Source organism: Oxyura jamaicensis, chromosome 3 (assembly GCF_011077185.1).
Source record: "Oxyura jamaicensis isolate SHBP4307 breed ruddy duck chromosome 3, BPBGC_Ojam_1.0, whole genome shotgun sequence".
NCBI classification, from domain to species: Eukaryota; Metazoa; Chordata; class Aves; order Anseriformes; family Anatidae; genus Oxyura; species Oxyura jamaicensis.
Genome location: NC_048895.1, coordinates 99,725,269 through 99,739,040, shown reverse-complemented (window position 1 = coordinate 99,739,040; position 13,772 = coordinate 99,725,269). Strand labels below are relative to the sequence as shown.

Below are 13,772 nucleotides of genomic sequence, written 5' to 3'. Positions count from 1 at the left end.
TATAGACCATCAATATCTTACTTTTGTTTTTCCCATGCTTATGATTGTGCATTTATCACTCTTGCAGTTCATCTGCTGAAGACTGAAGACCTTTTGAAATTCTCTGTCATAGATACCTGGGAGACTACCTTAATAAGATTCATCTGATGCGTAGCTGGCCTTTTATTCTTGGTCATTTACCCTGTCATTACTACTGCAGAGTAGTTTCTTTAAGAGTCTCTGCAAATGAATGTCTTCAGACCCTTTTGTATCATCCTGCTCCACCTTCTTTTTGCTCCATCAGAGAACTTTAATCTATTTGTGAGACATGACTCCTAAAAAAGTGTCTAAGTCAAACTGACACCTACCTGGATAGGCCAGGGAAGTGGGCCCACATGAACCGCATGAGGTTCAACAAGTCCAAGTGCAAGGTGCTGCACTTGGGTCAGGGCAATCCCAGACAGGAGTACAGACTGGAAGAAGAACTCATTGAGAGCAGCTCTGCAGAGAAGGACTTATCCAGGACTACACCAAGATTATTATATTTGTGTGGCAAGTAGTGGCCAGAATTTCAGTCAATGACAGTGTCTGGTAGGGTGGCTGGTGCCAACAGGCTGTTTCGGAGAGCAAAGGACTTCTGGGCTTGTTCATTGTCTAAGCAGCAGCTGCACAAGGAGTGGCTGTGTTGTGGTGTGTGGTTGGCCTGGTCATGTGAAAAGGAGCTGGAAGATGATGGCTGTCCTAACAGCTGCAACTAACTTATTTCCTCCCTCAGCTGTGGTCTGATATTCTTCAGTAGCTCCCATGCCAGCCCTGCATGTGATATAGCACATGAACATGATGCATATGATGAATAGTGAAGATACAAGTACAAGCTGCATGTAGTTCAAGAGCTATAAGCTATTCATCCTCATTTTAGAGGTAAGACTTTTTGTCCTTGGGGTCTGCAAACTCAGTACTTCAGGCTATGGCCATTGATGAAATGTAGTTCTTTATTCCTCCTGGCCAGTAACGGTTTTTAACCCTTTGAAATGTGGAGGATATTGTGACTCTTTTGCTCATAGGTCTGTCCTTGGGTGGTCCCCTGGCTTAGATTATTCCCTTATAGATAAAAAGTATGATTTTTTTCTAAGACTGTGAGTTTCCTATATCAGGGAATATCTTCTCTGAATAATTGGACATCAGTTAATAAGCATCATCTCAAGTATACTAATAGTATAACACCCTCTACTCCATCCCTTTGACCTCACCTGCGTCATGTATATTTATTCTTTCCACTGATAAAAGCATTAACCTCTTATCTTACATTAAGTTCACGTATTAATTCCCTATTTGAGAAAAGAGAGAGGGAGGAAAGAGAAGGGCTTTTAGCATTCTGTAGCTGAGCTGCCTGATGTAATGCGTTAGAGGATATAGGTGCCAGTAATGTGCAAAGAGCTTGAAAAATGACCAGACAGTGCCAAGCCCACAGTGCATGTTGTCAGGCGGGCTAACAGTATAATAAATCAACCTTTCTAGTGTCAAGGGTCAGGTAGTTTGACGTTCAAAGCTGTTTGGCCAGCCTGATTCAGCTAGGCATATGCTATTCATTTCTGAGCTGTTAACACTATTACAATACTAGGATCACCATAAAGCAATGCCAGCCCTGTGGTTCTTTGGTCTTTCAGTCAATATCCCAAAGGGGAAAATTAACTGGGAGAAGAGAGTGGAATGCTGCTTAGTTTCAGGTCTTATACTTTCCCTATTATTATTATTATTATTATTATTATTATTATTATTATTATTATGTTTTCTAAGCAGAACTGAGAAGAGCATTGAAAACTGTGTCAGACGGATTTTTCCTATGCTTTCCATATAGGACATTGATGCCTAACCTTTCCCAGTTGAGCGAGCCATATGGACATATATTGGCAGGTGGGGACAAGAGGCTCTGCCCCCATTCAGCTCATGTAAGTACTTGAAAAAAATCTCACATTTTGAGTAAGTGGAGGATACCAAGCAGAGTATGGTTAAGCAATCCACTCCAGTCTGTTGCACCTTCTGTGATGTTTAGAGGGTCTGGAAGGAGGAGACCCTGCTGCTAGCCCTGCCAAGCGAGAAGGAGGGTTTTCCCATATGTGACTTCTCCTATCCTGGTGTTTGAAGGGCTGGATGAGTACAAGGATTCTGCAGAAGGCATTGCAGACCAGTCTGAAACTTCTTGTGTTCGGGAGCTTTAATTAGCCTCACTGGTTGGGAATATGCAGGGCAAAAGGTTAAGGCAGCAAATCAGGCTAATTACAGGCTGTAGGTCCCAGGAGTTCAGATCGAGTGATCTTCCCTGGTCCTAATCTCTGAGATGGAAGCAGTTAATACTACACTCTCTATGAGTGCCACAGGGCTGCTGGCTTTCCAGCCACTCTTGATGAATTCACCCAGGCTCTTCTGCCCACGGGGAAGATTACTGCCACAGACCCAGGTGAGCTGAGTCACAAATTACAATTCCCCCTCAGTGCCTTTAGGCTGTGAGAGTCGTAGCTCCAGGGCTTCCTCCAGAGCACCACAGATCTGCAATCTATAAAATCAGGGGCTCTACGGGCTCCTATAGTGTACCCCAACTTCCCTCTAAGCAAATTCCTCTGTAATAGCTTCTTCCCATTGCTGTGAAAGATCTCCTGTACCTTTCCCCCTTCTCTATAACATCGGCATACTGATATTTCTTGTATTATGTAAATTAGTGCCCAAAATATTAGAATTAGTGTGTCATGGGTGAAGTTGCACTAAAGCAGGCAGCCGCAGCACCAAAACATCCAACTGTCATAAACCATCCCCCAAATCTATAAAACAATTAGGTTTAAAGAGTGTCTAGAGGGAAGATTCAATGTGAGAGGCTTGACTTGTAGTTTTCAGGGAATTTGATTAGTTTGTTTCCAGAATTTTTCTCAGAGATTCATAAACTCCTATGTAGGAGAGGTTATTTTGTTTAGAGGTACACCTGTGGGTATAATGCAAGTCATAACTGTATGTGTTTTGTTTTATCATTTTATAGGTCCTATGTGGACATAATTTCCACTGGGGCATTTCAGTGATTATTTTTTTATCCAGAAAATGACTTCTCTCACCAAACCCCCACAGATACACTAGCTATGTTTTCTCAGGTTAGAGTAAGTCACAGTAATTCAGTTTTTCTTGACATACTCAAATCCTATGAAGGACTTTTACAAATGAAGGTCAACATTTGTTTAAGTACTAAACTGGCAGTAGCACTGGAGTCTCCTACTTGGGCAATGTGCAACAAAGTCAGCTTTTACCAGCTCCTTTCCCCATCAGCAAAGAGCATGATAATGCTTGAAGCATTTTTAAATGGCTTTGAGAAAAGAAAAAGTCATTTGAATAAGCAAGCCATTATCAGCAGAGTGCCTAGCCAGTGGATCACAGAGCAAGACAAAACACAAAAAACAGATTTGATCATTTCATGGCTATAAGTACATAGCTAAGATATAAAATATTTACTTTTTTATTATTATTTATTTTTATTTTTTCCAAGTTATGATAACAAAGATATTGTCACTGTTAACTGCTTCTTAAAATCCCACCTACATGTTTCATTAGGAAAGTTTTTAAAGACGACATATTAAAACAGGGAATTAGAACAAGTAAATTTGTCTGCAGTAGTTTTAGTCAATGCAATAATAAAAATAGAACAATAGATTGTAAAACCAGAGCAAAGCAACAAACAGTGAAGGAGAGGGCAGAAAGGACCACTTGATATAAAAACAAAACACATTCTTTGGCCATAGCAGTTATTGTGATAGCAGAGTTGGACTATGTGTTATCAAGGCAAACCTGGCCAGTAAGCAAGAGTGCCACCTGAGACTGAAGGGGAAAACTGTGAATTAGAAGGGGAGGGGAAGCAAATACAAGTGAAGAAAATGCTCAAAGTGTGAGATACTGTTTCTGCCAGGGAGTTAACCAAAGAGACATCTTTTAAGGTTTTTGACCTTTCTGTGGTAGTACTTTTATGGTTTGAAATGTGAGATTGTCACTACATGATATGTCATCTTGGCAGCAAAACTGGCTAGAAAGTTCCCAAGATCCACAACCAATTTACTGCCGCCTCAAATACGTTAGTAAATGCTCATGGATCTGCTGCCAACAGGGTCACTCAGATAGTCTGGAGTCAAAATAACCATGTACCCAGTCCAAAACAAAACAAAAACAAAACAAAACAAAAGTTTTCTGACCCAAACCAATTTGGAAGATGAAATAAAGTTGTAGGCTACAAAACATGAGCCTCACTGGTGAAACACAATGTAGTATCTAGCAACAACATGAGATTTGTACGACCTTCCACTTTGATAACTCCACTCATTCAGTTGTGTCTCCAGTCTTTGGGATGACATATACCTTGCATCCTGATATTAAGGGAATTATTCCCACAGTGTTGGAAGAACACTTGTTTGTATACAGGGAAATATATTGACCATAAGCAATTTATACTTGATGGGTAGGAAATTACCTGCAATAAAAAAGGTTTCTTCAAGGTTCACCTCATGTCAGGCTGATGTTAGTTTCACAGAATCAGAATGATTTGCTGTTTGTTTTCTGTACGCAAGCAGAAAAGAAAAACCTATTGGGTGTTTTCTATTTCACTACCTTTATTATTTATTTATTTATTTATACAATACAAAGTGCTTGTTCAACCTGGTACAGAACGATACTTAAATGCAGTGAGATAAAAGAGATTTTAGTTCTGGATGTTCTGGACTATTATTAAAATTAATCTAATATTCCAGTATTTTGAATAAACCTGGTACAGCTGTCACCCCATAAAATTTGTGTTTGTTTAAGCCATGCTTGCTCAAAGTGTCGTAAAATAAAATACAAATTCTTGTTAATTAAGAGTTGCACATTGCCATTGGCACTCATTTCATTTCATAATTTAGTAGGTGTAGATAGTGTTTTCTGAACCTATAAGAAGGCAGTGATAGACATTAAGCAACCTAAAAGTAAGTATGGGCTCTACAGCACCTAGTGTACAGTCAGGCAGAAAGACACAAGGATTTACAGGACTGTGCAACATCTGAGATAAAGTAAAAAATAAAGCCACAGCAAGAATTTCTAAAAATGCATTTGAGGTATTTACCTGCAATATTTAATGGTCTTATGGATTTTTTAATAGTTTTATTTTAATATTTTAGTGCAATTTGTTTTAGTTTGTTTTTTCATGCTCCTAATCCTTTGAAGATCAGGTGCTGAGCAATGGGGATAATTGGAGATTAGTGGCAGACTGCTAGTGTTAATGCACAGAGTTATAATGAGACATCTGCAATATTTTTCCAGGCTGTAACAACCAGTTGACCCCGAAGACTGGGTAACACAGAGCAGAACTGTGCATTTGGTGGCCATCAGCAGCTATGTGGGGGTGGCATGTTGCCTAGCTTATGTAAAGTTACAATATTTTTCCAATCTTATGCATATTGGTTTCACTCAAACAGTTGTTTGCCCAAGAAGCCTGTTGCTGTGCATTGTGTGACACACTCCAAATGGCAATTATTAATGTGATTTAAACTGAAGTACAGGTATTTTTGTTAGTGAGAAAAGTTACAATTTGGTGCAGTGAAACAAAAAAAAACAACAGTAAGCTTTCTACCCAGCTTGGGAAATTGAAGGAATTACGATGATGGGGTTTTCCTGCCGTTCTCCCAACATGTCCTTGTCTTCCACAGGAAAGTGACTCACCACATTGGAATAGAGGACACTTGTATCCTCACATGCCTTAACAGTATGAGCTGGTCAGGGGAAGCAGTCAGCTCTGCCCTTCATACTGTGATTGCATCCACCCTTGTGTGCTGCACAGGTTTTTTGTTCACTGGGTGATCTTGAACTGGCCTCGCTAAAAGCTTCCCTGCCATTTCCAAAGGAGATAAATCTACCTAAAACCCTGGGAAGCAGAAGTGCTCTTCTGTTTGAAGGTGAGTGCTTGACCTGAAGATCTCAGAGGTCTCTTGAAACAGATGGTGCTGAGTTTCCTGAGATGGAGTGGCAGTTCTTGAAACACTGCAGTGCTGTGAATCCCAGAATCCTATGGTGCCCAGCCCCAGCACACAGATTCACTAGGTCTATATTTTGGTCCACAGGGACGGAGGTTTGCTTTGCAGGGTGATAACAGGCTCACCAGACCAGGCTCTATGAAAGAGTAGCAGAAGCAGAAACGTGTGTGGAACCCCACTTGTCCACAGCTCAGGCAAATGAATCACAGCTAGATCCCTCTTCTGAAGGCAAGTGCCCATTACTTCTCTTTGACAGAATTTGGCTGGGCATACTCTTGCATTTAGGAAATAGAGAAACCTGTAAGAATAAATGCTAAAGGATAATGATGGCAAATATTAAAATTTGTTATAGATTTAGAGAGATTGAACATTATTGTATGCTAACTTGTTCACTTGAATATTTTATAGGAAAGATAATGATTAATTTTCTTTTTTTTCTTTTTTAAAGGAATTGTAAAAATGGAAAAATTTAAAAGAGAAAAAAACAACAAACAAACAAACAACAACAACAAAAAACATTTTGAACCCTTGATTAAGTAGTTACAATCCTCTGGAATATCAATAACATACTCTAAATGTATAGTTACTGGTACATGCTGACAGCATAGTTTTCTTCTAGACCTTAATTTCTGGAAAATATTATAGGTTGAATCTTCATCTTTTCTCTGAGTAGGAATTATTTTTTTCAGGAATGGAAAGTGTTTTTTTCCTGAATCTCTCATCACAAAGCATGTGTTCCTGTTGGTTGCCATTTCCTAGGTGGTGAATGACCAGTGGTGGACTGCCAGTTGCCATGTCAGAGCCACTCCAGCCACCAGCTTCTGAGCCCTGATAACCTTCATGTGATGCTCTGCGGAGGAGGATCGCACTGCTGATGTGATGATGTAGGTACAGCTTTTCTGAGCATCCTTTATGGAGGACAGTAATTCTCTTTCATGGCTGCTTTTGTGGTGTCAACATTGTTTTCAGTTGGCATGGGAACAAAACCAAAACCTTTTAAGTGATTTTCTGAAATTACTGGTTTGTGATGAAAAATCATGGGTTTTCAAACTGGGCTGCATGCTTTCTCTGTCTCTCCCATAAGAACTGACCAATAGTCTTGTGTCTTGAATACCTCCCTGATTAAAACTTCACCTAAATGGATATGTTTTCTACAAAATGCTTTGGCTCTGACAGAGCAGCATATTTTGATGAGATTTCATTTCATGGAAATGATCTGACCAGCTCCAGATGTATACTTTAGATATGCATAGATAGTTTCGATTGCCTAGAAAGAACCACCTAGTAGGCAGAGAGGATTTGCCAAAAGCAATTATATTTTATCTCAGTTCAGTTTCAAACCATTCGTGAGGATCCAAGATCACGCTTTGGTAAAACAAACAGTTGTGGTCCAAACAGTGGCAAGAAGCTAAACTGTAAAAGACAAATACATCTATAAGTTGTTTGTGTTGCAGTGAAAATTAATATTATGCTGCTAGAGAATTCTGTCCACATCTGTAACAAATAAAAAAGAGAGAGAATTATAGGATATTATATTCTGAGGAGCAATGAGACCAGTGAGGCAGAACTTGATCCACAATTGCCAAGTTACAACGTGATAATATGCTATCAATTCTGTGCGATAGCGATCCAGGACAGTGCTTCATAACCTGAGCAATTACTTCAAACGATTCAGCAGAGCTCTAAGATCTACTGTATCGAAAGCAGCAGAAAGATCCATCAGCAGGAGTACTGTAATTTAACTTGAATCAGCAGCTGGTGATAAATCATTTGTGACCTTAAGTAAAACAATCCCAGGACTGTGGTACTCCCTGAAGCCAGACTGAAACCTCTCATATAATCCATTCCCAGACAAAATTGCTAGTAGTAAAAGGGCAACCACTTGCTGCAGTCTTGCCCTTCCTCACATCCCCAAAAAGAGAGCTAGGCCAGTTATCACCAGGTAGAACAGAAACCCGTAAGGTAAGATAGGGAAAGCTCTCACCATTTCTCCTAACAAAGAACATCTGCAAATTTCAGCAGATCAAGAGACTTGCAGAAAGCAAAGAGTCATTAACCATGTTAGCTATAAATGAAGCAAAGCACTGAAAGACTGTCCATGAGCAGCCATATGGGCCAAGAGTCAAAACTAGGAGTAATGGAGCATGATTGCTTTCCCAACTGTGTGATCTCAGCAAGAAGCAAATACAAATGTATAACACTTGCAGATACAGGCTCTGGTAGCATAATTACCAGCCATAGCGCTGAACAGTCGCAGCTGATTAGAAATTCACTCTGTACTTGCTGAATTCCTCACAGGAGGCAGCTGAAAGATTGTGCACAAGGAGTGATTTGTGGTTCAAAATGTGATCAATAGCACAAAATAAGGCTTCAGGACTGTTTTTCCTCATTAATAACAGGACAAGAAAAAGTAGACCTGGCTGGATCAAAAGCAATGTGCTAAGACTTTACACCAGCTCGGTGCTTCAGGAGACTAATTTCTGGACTAAACAGTCTTTGAAATGATTTCACATCAGGAGCTGTTGTCCCCACCTCAGTCAAGTCCTGTGATTACCAAGGTAGACAAAGACAAGCACAGAAAACTGAGGACAAATCAGGAGCTTCACAGACTGATGTGATTTTTAAATGGAAGGAAACAAGAAGAGAGAAAAAAAAAAATCACAATTTGTACAAGATGGTGAGATGGATAAATTTTATGAGAGTAATAAAATAAAATTTTGTTCTCATTTATTCTAATTGTCTAAGAAGATCTAGGAGAGGCAAACATGAGGGATGCAAGACAGATTATAAACTTTTCATTCCTATCACACGAGTTGTCATGTTACAGACAACACAGGACTAACTTGATTCTGCCTCTAGTGCAGGTCATCTTCTACAAGTCTCATTATACGACACTTTTTTAGGTTGGGAACCTGAATAGTTTCAGTAGCTCACTGTCACACTTAAACTAGTGTTGAAGCAAAAGCCTGCTCATGCTAAATATAGTGGAAAAACAGCAAAGAAACAGAAAATAAAATGTGACCACTCCCAAAGAATCACTGATTTTATACTGACTGCTTCTAGACTATAACTTTTAATGATCTGGGTCCAGGACTCCATTAGTGTTTAATAAATAATGATGATGATACCCTACCTGCACAATGCACGCAAAGCTTCCATTGATGTCGATATGAGTTCTCGGTGCAGACTGATGGCAGGATACTCCTGTGACAGAGATGAATTTTCCATTAGAACAAAATGAGGAAGACCTGTCTCAGTCAGCAGAATTCACAGCAACAATAAGCATTCCTCAGGGGCTCAGTGAAAGATGTCCATCCTGGGAGGATGAAAGCAAATTGGGTAGGAAGCAGTGAGGCATACTGGACAGCTGCAAAACCAATTTGGGCTGATGTGAAATTTCCCCAACATTAACCCCCCACTCCACCCCCAAAAAACAAAAACATAACAAAAACACACACACAAAAAAACAGGCCACCATGCAATTATATTGATATTTTATTTGTGTCATCTGGAAACCATGACTTTCTTTTTCATCACACCATAGGCAAAATTGCTATTCCTTTTCATATGAAGGCAAAGGATGAATTTAATACTGGGGGAAGTGAGAAAATGTGGATGTGTTGCACTATGTCTTGATAACCAGCTTTTATTCAGAGTAGATAAAGGAAAAATGAAATGCCATTATGGTAAACAATGGAAAGCCATTACCCATACAGAAATTTGGACAATGACCCAAAACATTCAGTTGAATGTTTTTCTTCAAGGATTTTGTTAAAAATACAGAGACAAGGAGCTGATGCGAAGCCAGCTTTGCATGTGACAGAGAAGTGGCTAAGCACAACAGGGGCACAGAGAGAAACCACTTAGTCTGTTTCATAAAAAAAAAAAAAAAAAAAAAAAGGAAAGGAAAGCTTTTGGCAAGGGGTTGACTGAAAAGACCTGAATCTGTAAGCCAAGAAAAAGTCTCCTGGCTATTTAGCATTGGTTTTCTTGTGGAAAAGGGATGTATTCTCTCTAAATAATGAACAATACCTGATTTTGTTATCAGTTTCTTCTTGTGGAAGATTGCATATTTTGCTTGGCCATTTGGGTCAAGAGACGCAATACTTTCTACCATTTTCCAAAGTGATTACTGAAGAAAAAAGGTAAAGGGGAAAAGATAAGAAAACACAAGGAATTAAATTACATTTTTGATAGATGTTTAATAACAATTGACATTTACTTAATGAACAAGTATATTTTCAGGATCAAAAATCTAAGTACCGGAACGCATCTTAGAAAAACAGGTTGAAAGGATGAATTTGGTTACGGGAATACTTTGCTCTTGTCTTTATGTTATATTAATGATCTCAACAAAAAATTACTTAGAATAAATGATTAAAAGGGTGAAGAAAACCACCATCTAAGTGAAAAATCAAAGGCAAAATTAGTTTTAAGTAAGAGGGATAGCAAATTTCACCTATCAGTGGGGTAAATAAAATAGAAAATATCAGAAAATATCAGAAAATATCAGAAGATATCTTTTTTTTTTTTTTTTTTTCTACATTAAATTTTTATATACATGTAATGCATAATATAGGATAAAGATTATTAGGTGTTCCCATTATTTCATAATAACTATTTTTGGATGTGCAGAGCTGAGGTACATACTAAACTAAATGTGCATTTTTGAAATTCAAGACTGACAATTCATGTCTCTACGGTAGTGCAAATTAGGCACACAAAATGCAGAGTGACTTTTCAGAATTTTGGCTTGTCTTTCTATCAGTGCCACTAGAAAAATGTACTTTTTATTCCGTAACATTGACAGCTTTTATTGCTCTAAAAAGTGATCCCAACAGTTTCTTTTACTTTCATTATGGCTTTTATATGGCCTAGTGCAAAGACTGTAAATATTGTTTGAGCTACTTATGGTGCAAATGGAAATGTGAAAATATTTATTGCTGAAACATAAGTACAATCTGTATTGCTTAATTATGATAATCCAGGGAAATTATTCTTCCATTATGCCATATAAAGTAGCAAGACAACAAATAGCTAGCTGTTCTTTTCTGTTGCTTGCTTGAAATAGGTTCAGGTAAGATGTTTGTAAACTTGTATTTCTTGTTGAATGTCTTTTTTAAGCTATAAGTTGAAAAAGTGTAGTCCTGTATTTACAATCACTACTTCTTGCAAAGTGCTGGGAGAAGTTACAGATTTCAGTGAAATATCATTTAAACTAATCTCTGAGCATATAGGGATTTTTATTTATTTATTTGTAGTTATTTAACCCTTTTTGACTTCAGGGTCGTGAAGCTGTTTTATAGAGTTTAAGAAAGTTTTAAACAGAACTTAAGTTATTTCTAGTCCTTCTGGTTGTGAAGTTATCTTCTTAATATAAATAATTACTGCAACTAAGTTTATGGAGCATGTAACCCTTCGGGCAGTGGAACTCATTACATTTTCTGTAAATACGTATAGATTAATCTTGCCTAATGTGAAATTTTGAAATATGTGCATTTAATGTCAATTCTTACTTTGGAATAACCAGCTGGAGAAAATAAATTATAATGGCTTATAGAATTTGCAAAGTATTTTGTCAAGCTTACATGACAGAAAGGATTGTCACAACCAAGGTTTTAAAGCATTTTCTGTGAAACCACCACCACCGTGACCACCAAAAACACAACAAAAAACAGTACCATTTATTAATAGCAAAAAATATGCAGTATGGCTTTCCATGGTGCTCTGCTTTTTTTTTTTTTTTTTTTTTTTTTTTTTTTTTTTTTTTTTCCATGCTGGATAACTAACAGGAGAGGCAAGCACTAAACTTTCTGGAGGCTGGAACATTCCTAACTACTTTTTCTCATTGTTGCTCATAGGTGTCCAAATGACTCCTCAGCCCCTGCCAGTCCCAGTTTCTATCCTCCACCTGGTCATGCACTTTCATGATACTTGGAGGAAGCCAATATTTTCAGTACCTCTAACACTGCATCAGAGGTAGCTGAAGGTGGCAAAATGATTCACAAATTACTGAGGGGAAGAGGAATACCACAGACAGACAACATAGTCTTTATTTCTGTAGGAAACTGGTTGAAATCAAGTACTTCTTCAGTCCCAAACAAAAAGTGGTGATGGTTTCTAAGGCTGAATATGAGCTGCCTAAGGAAAACTGACACCTCCTCTTTCCAGTTTAAATGCTGTGCTGGTGCTGTCTCACAGTCATTTCAAGCTGAGTTGAAACCATGCTGCTCCTGAGAGCCCTTTCTTCCCCCTGCTGCTTTCGCCGCATTGGGTCTACATATGTTTCTTTTGGTGGCTGCTCTCGCTGAGAACTGCACATGCCAATCATCAAACTGCAGAGTGAGAATGAACTGATGATGGCTTCCTGCTCTGCAAGATATTTTGCTTTGTTTTAAAAATTTGTGAGTTTGCTATTATTTTGAAGACAGATGTTTTGTGGGACTATATTTTTAACTTCATAAAGAATAAAGATCTTCAGTTTGACACTGAAGGAAGGAAGGCAGATGAGCCTTATCTATGGTTTCAGAAAGGGCTACAGGCCTAAATTTATCTTCTTCTGAACACAGTGGAAGTGCCCAAAAGACTACTGTATTGAAAGTCCATTGACTTCAATGGAAGCTGGATTGTGTGCTAAACGATTATAGACTCTTCGGGCAAAATTCTGATATCTGTTGCGTAGCTATAAATTTGATAACATCCCCATTTCTTTCTGTAATTTCTCTGGTGGTAGAAGTGAAAGGCTGGAAAAAGATAAGGGAGTCTCTGGTACCCTGTATCTCACTGAACACTGAAAAATCTGGTTGGTCTGGTGATGCCTCTCCCCAGGTCTTCACTCTTCCTTCCCCAGAGTGATCAAGTAGCCTCAGAGTGAATTTTGGTGTATTCTACCCATAATACAGCCCTTCTACTGTTTCCTGGATAATGCATTTTGTCTTCTGGTAGGTATTTAGCCATGAGGCAATGTTGTCTGAGGAAGATCACAGGATTTTCTTGGTTTTGCTGTGTGTATGTGTGACTTAGGTACAGTTTGTGCTTAAAATTCCAGTACTGTACCATCATTATGATTTTACATCAGGACCACCAGTGTGCCTTTATTACATGAGATGAAACCAATGCTGGTTCAGTGAAGACAAGTCCAGAGCTATGTGACCTTTCCAGCATTGTTTGTCTAGAAAGTTCATGTCATACCAAGATGTTTGCTACCTGATTTTTTGTCTGCAGCTGCTGGGCAGAAGAGAAAGATTATTCAGCTTTGCTTATTTTATGCTAAATAAAAGGGTTAGGCTTAGGAAAATGGCTTTTCTACCACCTTCCATTGTTTTAGTTTTTCAGCCTTTGATTTTTTTCCACTGACTGTCTTTTCTTACCTACTCTTTTATCCTGTCATTTTTTCTTGCTCTCCTTCTTTCTGAATTATCTCTCAGTTCTTTCAGTGACAATTCCCTGGTGTAAAAGGAGGCAGCCACGGATTGCCCTGTAAGGGTCTCTTCACAGTCCCAGTTTCAAATATGTGCCAGATGCTGTAAGAAGGTGGCAATAGGGATGTTGGTCGGGGGGTTGCAGCTGCAGAGTTGCAGGTGGTATTCCCATCTCTGCAGTACCGGGCTGGAGCACATCCTGCCTTTCTCTGTGCTTCACCCTTCTCCCAAGAGATCTGCATGGGGAGGCCTCTCCTGAAACTGTGAGATAATTGTCATTTCTCTGAAAGGAAACAAACTGTCATTATCTTCTGTTTGAACCACCTATGTGTGGACTGCA

General features: G+C 38.8%; 1 long non-coding RNA gene across 1 annotated transcript; it reads left to right on the top strand.

Annotated features, from left to right (window-relative positions):
• Positions 1-417: 417 nt before the first annotated feature.
• LOC118163906 lies at positions 418-10,040 on the top strand. The gene is made up of 4 exons (XR_004749242.1): positions 418-900; positions 1,780-1,928; positions 5,688-5,933; positions 6,701-10,040. It is a non-coding gene; the product is annotated as an uncharacterized LOC118163906 (long non-coding RNA).
• Positions 10,041-13,772: the final 3,732 nt, after the last annotated feature.